Genomic DNA, 14,004 nt, shown 5'->3' on the forward strand with positions numbered 1-14,004 from the left:
AGGGACTGACTTCCCCTGAAGGGAACCTCATCTATGCTTTCTCGGAACCCTTTGAAATCTGCTCTCCTAAAATCTAAGCTACATCTCAGACTATGCCCACCATTCTTTAAATTTTTCCCAAGAGTGATAGATACACATATATATATATATTTTTATATAGCCACTATATTATAGCTTGTTGTTGTTGTTCGTCTTTGTTCTGAAAGAGGACCATGGCATCAGGGAGGCAATGCCATGAAATGCAAGTGGATTGGATTTCAGGGAGGGAGGACTGTGCAAAGTCATCAGCCTCACTTACTCCTCCAGAGCCATCTGGGTCCAGTGGCAGGATATAAATCAGGATGACTGGAGATGGCCCTCACTATATTATGTGTATACATATGGAATCCCCTAGGACTCCTTTAATCAATTGATGCTCCCCTCCCAGTTCAGTTGATGAGATCACAAAAGTTGGAGGGCAGGTAACAAAGGAACAAAGTGTTAGTTAAAATGAAGTATAAAAAAGAGTTTTTCATTCTCTTTCTCCTTTGCAAGGTATGAAGAAATTCTCCTTGATGAAATCGGAGGGCAACTAGACATTGGCATACACACACACACATATCCATATATATATATGTATATATATATACACATACACATATATACATATGACAGATCAATTTTAAAGGTCCACAATGGATGTGTTATATTTCATATATGTGTATACATGTATATACATGCTTATATACATGTATATACACACATATATCTTTCTAAAAAATCAATTGAGGCAGCTCTAAAGAATGTGAGTTTTTGTTAGAGAGAAGAGGATCAGTTATAGGAGAGGAAAAGAGTTAGCCCTGTGTAACACCAATGCAATACCCACAGCAGCTCCTATGGATACGCATGTATATTTCCAGGGTAAATTCACAAACTATAAACTCTCTTCTTCAAAGGCAAAACCAAAATATTTATTCACATACCAGAAACTCAATTCCACCATAGGAACAACAAAATCTATACACATTATCAACGCAGGGAGCATGACCATTACCAGGCCTTCTCTCTGTCAGGCCTACCCACCAACAAGCTCCCTTAGGAAAAATCACTCCCTCTCTCACTCATGCTAGTTGCTCTGCTCTGCCTCAACTCTCTCTCTCAGCTCTACCTCACTCTCTCTTCCTGCTCCATCCATTCAGCAAGCTCCTCCCACCATCAATTCCATGTGACTCAGGCTGTGGGCCAGGCCAGAGCTCAAAGCAGACACACTGGAAGGTGCAAAAAGAGCTAAGTTCAAATGTGATTTAGTGCAGACTGTTCTGAGGTTTCAACTTACTAGTAAGTAATAGGGTCAGAAGTCAAACCCAAACTTTTTAAGTACAACTCTGCTGCATCTGGCTGTCTGTGGATGATGAAGGCAATTGATGAGATAATAAGCATTCACAAGCACTTTACTTAGAGGGATCAACAAATACTAAATGAGTGTGCTATATCAATCAACAACTAATTACCAAGTACCTTCTCTTTGCCAGCAGAAATGAAAAAGTCGTTGCCCCTTATTCTGTCAGGGGGATAGACAACATTTATTTCTGGATTTGTAGCAGGGGATTGCTAATAGTTTCTAGCCTCCATGTTAACCACTATGCCAGTGTTCTGAGCTTATTTCAATACCTTCTTCACTGCGTTTTGCCATCCTAGGTCACTGACTGACATCTTTAACTGAACCCAAGCATAGATAAGAAAAAAGACAGCCATAGAAAATAGATGAATTAAGCTGTCATGCACTCTTCAATTCCAAAAACTAAATATTAGCTAAAGTCAGATTTTATATTTTGATTGCAAATATTTACATATGAATATATTAACTGAACTTGACTCCAATGTGAAATTCAAAATTTATGAAATCCAGACAATTTCATTTGCTAAAGCTACAGTGGCCTGTAATAAAAGCACAATTAATTTGTTTATTTAAAATATAGTGTAGAGATTAACTAATAAACTTGCTCATTCTTCCTTGCTAGGGGCCAAACATTTCTATTAGAGATATTCAAAGGACTAAAAGGAAATTTCCATCTTTGCATACTGTCAGAAGAAAAAATAATGTACAAATTCATAATTCAGGTTTCTATTTATACTTCTATTGTGAAATTTAATTCATTTTTAAATGTATGATAGATCTTATGGATTGATTGAAAGCAACCCTACTTGTCTTGGTGACATTGAAACGACTGTGGAAATTTAAACATTTTTATTTTTACTTATGACTATGTATTATGTGAAGCAACTGATAAAATGCCTTAAAAACAAAAATATATAAGAAAAACTCAGTACTCTTGTTTATTTGGCCAGTATCAGTCAATAAACATTTATTAAATGTCTACTATGTGTCAGGCACTGTGATAAGTGCTGAGGATGCAAAAAGAGGCAAAAACCGGTCCCTGCTGTCAAGGAGTTCACAATCTAATGGGGAGATAACAAGCAAACAGGTATGTCCAGACAAGCTATCTACAGGATAAATAGAAAATAATTAATAGAGAGAAGATACTAGAGTTAAGAGGGGTTGGGGAAGTTTTCTTCTGGAAGATGAGATTTTAGTTCACAGTGAGCCAGAGAAGCCAGCAGGCAGAAATGAGCATTCTAAGTGTGGGGGACAGCCAGAGAAAATGCTCACAGTTGAGAGATGGAATGTCTTGTTCAAAGAACACAAAAGAGGCCAGTATTATTGGATTGAATAATATGTGTTGGGGAATGAAATGTAAAGCTGAAATAAGGACAATGTCTGTCAGAAAAAAAAATGTATTAATTATCACCAAGCACTGATGAGACACAGAGAGAGAAAGAGAGAGAGAAAGAGAGAGAGAGAGAGAGAGAGAGAGAGAGAGAGAGAGAGAGAGAGAGAGAGAGAGAGGTGGGGGGAATCAGACAGAGAGAGAGTCAAATATAGATAAAGACAGAGAGAACCAAAAGTTAGAATTTCTTCCTCTATTTGGAATTCTCTCTGAATTAAATCATAACTATATATTGATCAAGAAACAAATAAATCAAAGATAAAACATTCAATTTCAGGGTTTTTTGATTTGCTTAGAAAGAAGTATGGAAATGTTAACGCTGGAAGTGCACCACAGGAGATTATTTCTTTTTTTTTTTTTAACTTTAAACATTCATTTTCACAAAATTTGGGGTTCCAAAGTTTCTCCCCATTTGGCCCCTCCCCCCACCCCAAAACACCAAGCATTCCAATTGCCCCTATCACCAATCTGCCCTCTCTTCTATCATACCTCCCTTCCCTTGTCCCCATCTTCTCTTTTGTCCTGTAGGGCCAGATAACTTTCCGTACCCCATTACCTGTATTTCTTATTTCCTAGTAGCAAGAACAGTACTCGACAGTTGTTCCTAAAACTTGGAGTTCCAGCTTCTCTTCATCCCTCCCTCCCCACCCATTCCCTTTGGGAAGGCAGGCAATTCAATATAGGCCATATCTGTGTAGTTTTGCAAATGACTTCCATAATAGTCGTGTTGTGTAAGACTAACTCTATTTCCCTCCAGCCTATCCTGCCCCCCACTGCTTCTATTCTCTCTTTTGATCCTGTCCCTCCCCAAGAGTGTTGACTTCAAATTGCTCCCTCCTCCCATTGCCCTCCCTTCCATCCTCCCCCACACCCTGCTTATCCCCTTCATCCCCACATTCCTGTATTGTAAGATAGGCTTTTATACCAAAATGAGTGTGCATTTTATTCCTTCCTTTAGTGGAATGTGATGAGAGTAAACTTCACGTTTTTCTCTCACCTCCCTTCTTTTTCCCTCCACTAAGAAGTCTTTTGCTTCCCTCTTTTATGAGAGATAATTTGCCCCATTCCATTTCTCCCTTTCTCGTCCCAGTATATTTCTCTCACCACTTAATTTCATTTTTTAAGATATGATCCCATCCTATTCAATTCACTCTGTGGTCTTTGTCTCTGTGTGTGTGTGTGTATGTGTGTGTGTAAGAGTGTGTGTGTGTGTGTGTGTGTGTGTGTGTGTGTGTATAATCCCACCAACTACCCAGATACTGAAAAGTTTCAAGAGTTACAAATATTGTCTTTCCATGTAGGAATGTAAACAGTTCAACTTTAATAAGTCCCTTATGACTTCTCTTTGCTGTTTACCTTTTCATGCTTCTCTTCATTCTCGTGTTTGAAGGTCAAATTTTCTTTTCAGCTCTGGTCTTTTCATCAAGAATGCTTGGAAGTCCTCGATTTCATTGAAAGACCAATTTTTCCCCTGAAGTATTATACTCAGTTTTGCTGGGTAGGTGATTCTTGGTTTTAGTCTTAGTTCCTTTGACTTCTGGAATATCCTATTCCACACCCTTCAATCCCTTAATGTAGAAGCTGCTAGATCTTGTGTTATCCTGATTGTATTTCCACAATACTTGAATTGTTTCTTTCTAGCTGCTTGACCAGGGAACTCTGGAATTTGGCCACAATGTTCCTAGGAGTTTCTCTTTTTGGATCTCTTTCAGGCAGTGATCAGTGGATTCCTTGAATACTTATTTTGCCCTCTGGTTCTAGAATCTCAGGGCAATTTTCCTTGATAATTTCATGAAAGATGATGTCTAGGCTCTTTTTGATCATGGCTTTCAGGTAGTCCCATAATTTTTAAATTGTCTCTCCTGGATCTATTTTCCAGGTCAGTTGTTTTTCCAATGAGATATTTCACATTATCTTCCATTTTTTCATTCCTTTGGTTTTGTTTTGTGATTTCTTGGTTTCTCATAAAGTCATTAGCCTCCATCTGCTCCATTCTAATTTTTAAAGAACTATTTTCTTCAGTGAGCTTTTGAACCTCCTTTTCCATTTGGCTAATTCTGCTTTTTAAAGCATTCTTCTCCTCACTGGCTTTTTGAACCTCTTTTGCCAATTGAGTTAGTCTATTTTTCAAGGTGTTATTTTCTTCAGCATTTTTTTGGGTCTCCTTTAGCAGGGTGTTGACCTTCTTTTCATGCTTTTCTTGCATCTCTCTCATTTCTCTTCCTAGTTTTTCCTCCACCTCTCTAACTTGATTTTCAAAATCCTTTTTGAGCTCTTCCATGGCCTGAGCCCATGGTATATTTATTCTGGATGTTTGGAATACAGAAGCCTTGACTTTTATGTCTTTCCCTGATGGTAAGCCTTGTTCTTCCTCATCTGAAAGGATGGGAGGAGATATCTGTTCACCAAGAAAGTAACCTTCTATAGTCTTATTTTTTTTCCCTTTTCTGGGCATTTTCCCAGCCAGTGACTTGACTTCTGAGTTTCCTCTCCACACCCACCTCACCTCCAGATTTGCTCAGCCAGCGTTTAGGGTCTGAGATTCAAATGCTGCTTCCCAACCTCAGGGCTTTGGGCGGGGGTGGGGCTGCTATTCAGTGTGAGATTAAGTTTAGGTGCTCAGGTGGGGGCAGGGCTGCCACACAGGGCTCAGTTCCCTCAGGGGGTTTATGCAGAGACCTTCAACAATGGATCCAGGCTCCTACCTGCTTTGGGAGCCCCGATCTGCTGCTGCCTCCACTGCTGCCTCCCGAGGGGTCTTGGTTATGGAGACACCCCCCTCCCCTCTTGGCAAGGCCAAAAGACCTTCTCACTGACCTTTGGCATCTGTGGATGGAGGGCTCTGCTGCTGGAAATTCTGTCCCTGAAGCCTGCTCAGATCTGCTCCTCTCAGTGCCATGCAGGCCAAGGCTGGGCTGGGCTCTGCTCCGGGTCTGGTGCAGACCTTTTCTGTCGGTCCTTCAGGGCTCTCTGGAACAGAAATCTCCTCTGCTCCATTGTTCTGTGGCTTCTGCTGCTCCTGAATTTGTTGGGAGTTCTTCTTTACAGGTATTTTATGGGCTGTGGGTTCGGAGCTAGCATATGTGTATCTTTCTACTCCACCATCTTGGCTCCTCCCCCCGATTATTTCTTTACAAGGAAAAATAAGGTCAAATCCTACAGTCATCTTCCTAAATTTATCACTTCCATAATAAAACCAGAGGACATTTATTTTGGTCCAAAAAGAAACATTTCCCCTTTAACCATTCCCTTTCAGGGGTCCCCTTTCACTAGAGTCAAAGGTAAATTCAAGAGATGCTTCTCTTAATTGAATTAGACATTAGTATGTCCCAGCACTTAGTTGGATCAACAACCTAATTTATTCTCAGGGAGTCTGGATTCCTTCCAAGACTTCGATTAAACTTTAGATTAAAGGTCTTTGATAAGAAAGAAACTGAGGATTTCTGAGGAGATTATTTCTTTGGCTTTGATGGTTAAAGAAATACCAGTAACATTCATCCAGATGAGTTCAAAAGTCTTCAGATTCTTAGAATATTTTAGAATTCAAAGAGATGTTGAGTGCTATAGATTCCACATTCTAATAAACAGAACTGTAGTTCCTGAATTAACTAAATATTCCTTTCCTGCTGTATTATACTTAGCTTCATCGTGATCAAACATTGACTGTACTCGAAAAACAAAATCTTTCTGAAAAGGTTATTTTAAATTTGGGGGATATGCTCAAAGTAATTATACAAAGTTGCAATATATTAAAATATAGTTTGGAGAAGTGTATTGTAGGGAATAAGAACACTGAATTTGGAATCAAAACACCTACATTCAGTTTTTGGTTCTGCTACATACTGCTGACTCATGTGACCTTGGACAACTTGGTCTCAGTTTCCCTATCTGTAAAATTAGAAGCTTGAACTGGATAATCTCTAAAGACACTTTCAGTTGTCAAAAAACAATTCTGATTGTCTTTCTTTTTCATTTTTTTCGCTTCTAATATATGTGTTCATTTTTATTCTAACAACTATAATGACTACTGGGATGAAAAGGCTTGACTGTTGTGCTTCTCCCCCTCTACCCAGAGGATTATATGTTGTGGACATGTATGTGCAGTGTGGACTGAATTCAGTGTGAGGGGGACTGACCACCTAGAACTGGAATCAGACTCCTCAGATCCCTTTATTCACATACTTGGACTTTCTGTGCCCCAGGGAAAAATTACTTAAAGTTTAAGTTTGGTTCATGTCTGAAATCTCTCCAAAGAGGGAGCTAGAAGAGAATTTAATGTGCAATATGTGTCAAATATGGGAAAGGTATTTATTTCCTACACACAGAAAAAAAATGATTATTAAAAGGCTCTCATATTTCACACCCAACAATTTGACAGAGAAAGCAAAAGACAGAAAGAGTTCGTGTTAGAGGGGTTGAGAAAAGACAGGCACACTAACGTACTGTTAATGGAGCTAATTACTTAGAACAACCATTCTGGGAGGCAATTTGGAATTATGCAAATAAAGGAGTCATGCTGACCCAAAGATTCCATTGTTTGGCATAGATCTCAAGGTGGTCATTGATTAAAATACATACATACATACATATATACATATATATATATGTATTCAGAAACCAGTCTAGATGGCAGGGCAAAAAAAGGCAATTCAGTTCAACTCTTTTGACAACTACTCCAATGAAAATCTGAGACTAGCACCTAAGTAATGACTAGAAGCTAAAAAGAAACAATGATTCATCTTTCCACCAAAAGATCACAAATTTCATCCTATACATAAATGATTAGCAAAACTGTGAAATAGGGGCACACAGGTATCAAACCAGACCTCAGAAGAACAGGCAGTCATCACTGTTGCTCCAGCCCAAGTGAGATGATTGAGACCTTTAATTCAGCCCCAGGCATAGGGGTCTGGATGCAGGGATTGTAGGACAGTTGTTCTAACCCTAGAGAGGTGACCTTCAACTCAGTTCCTGGGAAAACAATAGGACACAAGCATGGTGGTTATAAGCCCAAAAGGGACAATCTGAGACCCAGCTCTCTGACAAAAGTGGTCCATGCTTCTGTCAATATAACCCAGAGCCAGACTTTGGGAGCAGAATAAGGCCATAAACAATGAATTAATATCAACACTCAACACGTAGGGTCCAAATTATGTAGCATCTACATGAAGCAAAAGCTAAATGAGTTACAGGAAGCAATAGGCAATAAAACTATAATTGGAACTTCAGTGTGCTCTTTAAAAACTAGACAGCTCTATCTAAAAACTAAATAAGAAGGAAAGAACTTGAATAGAATTTTAGAAAAGGTAGATATGATACATTTCTAGTGATTGTACAATAGGAATAGAAATGAGTATAGGTACATATATGTACACATATATGTACACATATGTACTCATATATGTACACACATACATACATGTGTACATATGTATATAATTGAAATTCTATATGGCACCTTTACACAAATGGGCTAAAAACCTCACAAATGCAAAAGAGAAGTCACATCAAACACATCCTTTCATGCCCACAATGCAATATATTCAATAAAGAACTATTAAAAAAGAATTAAAAATTAACTGTAAACTAAATCATTTAAGCCCCAAAATCTTAGTGGGTCATAAAACAAATTGTAGAGACAACAGATAATTTCATGAAAGATGGAAAAAATGAGACAATATACTAAAATTCTTGAAATGTAGCCAAAGCATTTCTTGTAGGAAAACTTATAACTCTAAATACTGTTATAAGAGGGGAGGAGCCAAGATGGCGGAGTAGAAAGAAGCACATACGCTTAGCTCTTACCTCACAGCCCATAAAATACCTGTAAAGAAGAACTCTCAACAACTTATAGAGCAGCAGAAGCCACAGAACAACAGAATGGAGGAGATTTCTGTCCCAGAGAGACCTACGGGAAAGGTCTGTCATGCACCGGACATGGAGCAGAGCCCAGCCCTGCCATGGCCACACGACACTGGGAGGAGCAGATCCAAGCCAACTTCAGGGATAGAATCTCCAGTGGCAGAGCATATCCCTCAACCCACAGGCACCAAAGGTCAGTGAGGGGGTCTTTCTGGCTGGCCGAGAGGGGAGTGGGGTGTCCCCATAACTCAGGCCTCCTCAGGTGGCAGCAGTAGAGGCAGCAGCAGATGGGGCTCCCAAAGCAGGCAGTAGCCCGTATCCATTGTTGAAGGTCTCATTAGAAAACCCCTGAGGGAACTGAACCCTATGAGGTGGCTCTGTCCCCACCTGAGCAGCTGATCTTAACCTCACACTGAATAGCAGCCCTGCCCCCACCAAAAGCCCCTGAGGTGTGGGAGCAGTTCATTTGAATCTCAGCCCCCAGTGCTGGGTTGGCAGAGCTGGAGGCCAGGAGATTGTGGAGAGGAAACTCAGAAGTCAAATAACTGGTTGGGAAAATGCCCAAAAAAGGGGAAAAAATAAGACCATAGAAGGTTACTTTCTTGGGGAACAGGTGTCTTCCCCCATCCTTTCGGATGAGGAAGAACAAGGCATACTGTCAGAGGAAGTCAAGGCCCCTGCCTCCAAGGGAACTTAAACTAGGCTCAGGCAATAGAAGACCTTAAAAAACAAGTTAGCAGCTTACTAAAGGAGAACCAAAAAAATGCTGAGGAAAATAACAGATTTAAAAAGAGGCTAACTCAATTGGAAAAAGAGGTCCAAACAGCCAATGAGGAGAAGGAGGTTTTAAAAAGCAGAATTAGCCAAATGGAGGAGAAGATTCAAAAGCTCATTGAACAAAATAATTCGTTGAAAGAAAGAATTGAGTTCAGGGAAACAAATGACTTTGAGTTAAACCAAGCAGTTAGTAAACAAAACCAAAAATTTGAAAAAATAGAAGATAATGTGAAACAACTCATTGGAAAAACAATTGACCTGGAAAATAGATCCAGGAGAAATAATTTAAAAATTATAGGACTACCTGAAAGCCATGATCAAAAAAGAGCCTAGACATTATCTTCCATGAAATTATCAAGGAAAACTGCCCTGAAGTTCTAGAATCAGAGAACAAAATAAATATGGAAAGAATTCACCAACCACCTCTTGAAAAGACCCAAACAGAGAAACTCCTAGGAATACTGTGGCCAAATTTCAGAGTTCCCAGGTTGAGGAGAAAATATTTCAAGCAGCTAGAAAGAAACAATTTGAGTACTGTGGAAATACAATCAGGATAACACAGGATCTGGCAGCTTCAACATTAAGGGATCTAAGGGTTTGGAATGTGATATTTCAGAAGTCAAAGGAACTGGGATTGAAACCAAGAATCACCTACCTAGCAAAACTGAGTATAATACTTCAAGGGAAAAATATGGTCATTCAATGATATATACAACTTTCAATCATTCTTGTTAAGGAAAAGACCAGATCTGTATAGAAAAATTTGACTTCCCAAGACAAGAATCAAAAGAAGCATGTAACGGTAAACAGGAAAAAAAATCATAAAAGACTCTCTAAAGTTGAACTGTTTACATTACTACATGGAAAGAAAATATTTTTAACTCTTGAATCTTTTCTCAGTATTTGGGTAGATGGAGAGATTATACATATGCACACACACATACACATAGACAGATAGAGAGTACAGGGTGTGTTATATCAGAAGATCCACACACAAAAAAATAACATAAAATAAAAAATTAAGGGGTGAAGGAGGAAAATTCAGGGAAGCGAAAGGGAGAAATGGAATGGGGCAGGCTATAACTCATAAAAGAGATAAGAAAAATCTTATTCAATAGAAGAGATAAGGGAGAAGGGGAAGGGGGTGAAAATAAAGCTACTGTCGCCACATGTGGCTGAAGGAGGAAATAACATTCTCACTAAATATGATATGAAAATTTATATCACACCACAGGAAAGAAGGAGAAGAGGTGACATGTGGGGTGAGGGGATTGTTAGAAGGCAGGGCAAATGGGAGAAGGGAGTCACTAGAAATAAACACTTTTGAGAAGGGACAAGGTCAATTGTAGAGGGAAAAAATAGGGGGGAATAGGACAGAGGGCAACGTAATTAGTACTACACAACATGATTATTATAGAAGTCTTTTTGCAAAAGAACACACATTTAGTATGTATTGAATTGCTTCCCTTCTCAATGGGGCTGGGGGGGGAGGGGGGAGGGAGAGAAGTTGGAATTCAAAGTATTAGAAACGAATGTTGAGAATTTTTTTTTGCATATAATCAGGAAATAAGAACTACAAGGATAGGGGTATGGAAATTTATCTTGCCCTGCAAGAAAAGAGAGAAGATGGGGATAGGAGAGGGGTGGAGTGTGATGGAGGGGAGGGTACATTGAGGGAAGGAGTAATCAGAATGCAAGGTATTAGGAAGTGGGGGGAGGGGAGTGATGGGGAGAAAAATTAGACATGTTACAAAGTGAGGTAAAAGCAATTAGTATCAAAACAATTAACGGAATTAATTACTGAGAATAAATCAATAACATCTTTAGTTTGCGGAAAAAGAATTTCAGTCTAAATTTCCAAGAGGAAGGTAGCCTCTGATAAAATTTGGCATTGATGGAAAAGTTAAGGTTTTAATGGTAAATTTGATTTTATGGTTGCTATTTAATCAGGAACTAGAACATGTGTAGAAAGGCATGTAAGCCACTTAAGACTTGCCTCAAAAGATGGTCCTTAGCCAAAGTGAAACTATAATCCTATTTGAAACTTGGTTATTGGAACTTGCTATTTTTAACTTGCTATGGGACTATCAAGTGACTGTTCTTCTGAGTCTAACTCCAGGTATGGGAAGCAAGAAAGGTGATCTGAGCCTCCAATGCATGATGCCAGTAAGCTGATGAGATGCTGGTATGAACTGCATAGGTGATCTCCAGGGAAGGGTGGGAGAACAGCTGTTCAACATGGACTGAGGTGGGATTCTCCTGACTCAATTTTCCCACTGACACCTGGAAGACTTTAAGCCTGACTGAATGCAAGTGGATAGTCTAATCCTGCCTGGGGTTGACGTGAAGTTGGAGAGATATTGCATCCCTGCAATGTCCTTACTATTGGTGGCAATTTCCTATAGTCAAAAGGTTTGTAAGCTTAATACCAGATCTCTTCAATTATAGATTATGGGAAGGGGAACATCCCAAGGGTGTCTAAAATTAAGCTGTTAGGCATAGGACTTTAGACCAACAACATTAAGTTAGGGTCCTTTAACTCTTAGTAATACTGTGGAGACAAGTAGGTCAAGAGCTTGTGAAGTTAGCAACATAAATATTATCTGTGTCTCAGTTGGTTAATGTTTAAAAAAAAAATTCTTTTGTGGTCCATATTGTAAACGCTTTAAAAAGATGTATCACCTAACCAAAAGTTTGAATTGCCTTATCTGTTATAAACTGTGTTAAAAATAAATAAAAATAAATTTTAAAAAATTATATGTTAAGTGTTTGTTGACAGTCACTGTGTGTTATAAGCACTGAGGATAGAAAGAAAGGCAAAAATATCGCTGCCCTCAAGGAGTTTACATTCCATCAGGGTCACAACATGTAAATAATCGAATACATACATTATACAGAATAGATGGGAGGTAACCTCAGAGGGGGGGATACTAGTAGTTGGGGGAACCAGAAGAGGCCTCTTGTAGAAGATGGAATTTGAGCTAAATCTTGAAGGAAACCAGAAAAACCAAGAGGTAGAGATGAGGAGAGAAAGCCTTCTAGGCATGGGGAACGGTACCTCGTCATCAAGTTGGGGGATGGAGCATCGTGTGAAAGGAAGCAGACCAGTGCAGCCAGATAGGAGGGTTCTCGGAGGGGAGTAAACTGTAAGACAACTGGAAAGGTCATTTGGCAGCAGTGAAGGAATGCAGAGTTGGTTCAATATTAGGAAAGATATAAACACACTTGACCATATTGATAAGAACAATAAAAACTGTAGGATTATATCAAAGGATGCAGAAAACCTTTTAGCACAAACAACATCCATTTTGCTTTTTTTTTAAAGTAGCGAATATACGCATAAATATACTCTTACTTAACATGGGAAATACTATATATCTAAAACCAAGAGTCAGCATTATGTGTAACGGAGATCTATATACATATAGAGTCCTTTCCAAGAAATCAGAGTTAAAGCAAGGAGGCCAAATTATTACTTACTACTATTTGACATATGAGGCTAAAAATACTATCTATAGCAATAAGAAAGAAAAAGAATGAGGCAAGGAAAAAAAAAAATTATTGCTTTTTATTAATGCTACACTGGTATATTTAGAGAATCTTAAAGTCAACTAAAATTAACTGAAACAATAACTTCATCAAAGTTGCAGAACATAAAATACATTCATATAAGTTATCAGCGTATTTAATAATACTGACAAAACTTAGCTGGAATAGGGAAATTCCATTTAATATAGCTATATAATGTATAAATTATTTAGGAGACAATCTTCCAAGATACACACAGGAACTCTATGACTACAACTACAAAACGCTTTATGGAAATATAGATTTAAGTAACTGGAAAAATATTAATTGCTCAAGAGTAGGCCAAAAATGAAAATACTCCCTACATTAATTTATTTATTACAAGGTCATGACAACCAAACTACTAAAGGATTTCTGCAGAGAACTAGAAAAATTATTATAAAATTCATGTGAGAAAATAAAAAATCAAGAATCTCAAAGGATATAATGAAAAAAGTGAGGAGGAAGAAAATCACCCAAAACAAGATTTCAAACTTTACCATAAAGCAGTAATCATCAAAGGAGTTTAGTGCATTGGTTATAAAATAAAAGAGGTTGATCAGTGGAACAGATCAGCTAGACAACATGCAAAAGCAAAGAGTCTATGTTCCCCCATACCACAGAAACTAGCGTAAGGACTCACTAAGTAAAAAAAAATTGCTGGGAAAACTGGAGAGCAAAGTGACAGGAATTAGATTTAGACCAGCAACTTCCAGAATATACCAAGACAAGCTCCTGATGGATACATGGCCTAGATATAAAAGGTCATATCATAAACTAAGTAGATGAACAAAGAAATTATCTTTTAGATCTATGGAGAAAGGAGTTCTTTATCCAATAAGCAGTAAAGATGGTAACAGAAGATAAAATGGATAATTTGAATAACTTATAATTAAAACTTCTTTAACCAAATTCAATCAGCTAAAATTAGAAAGTAGTGAACTGGGGAAAAATAATCTTTCCTGAAAATTTCTCTGACTTTATTACCTTATGTCATATCCAAGCTATGTAAAGAGCTGATTCAAATTTA

This window comes from Notamacropus eugenii, chromosome 1 (genome assembly GCF_028372415.1).
Source record: "Notamacropus eugenii isolate mMacEug1 chromosome 1, mMacEug1.pri_v2, whole genome shotgun sequence".
In the NCBI taxonomy this organism is placed as follows: Eukaryota; Metazoa; Chordata; class Mammalia; order Diprotodontia; family Macropodidae; genus Notamacropus; species Notamacropus eugenii.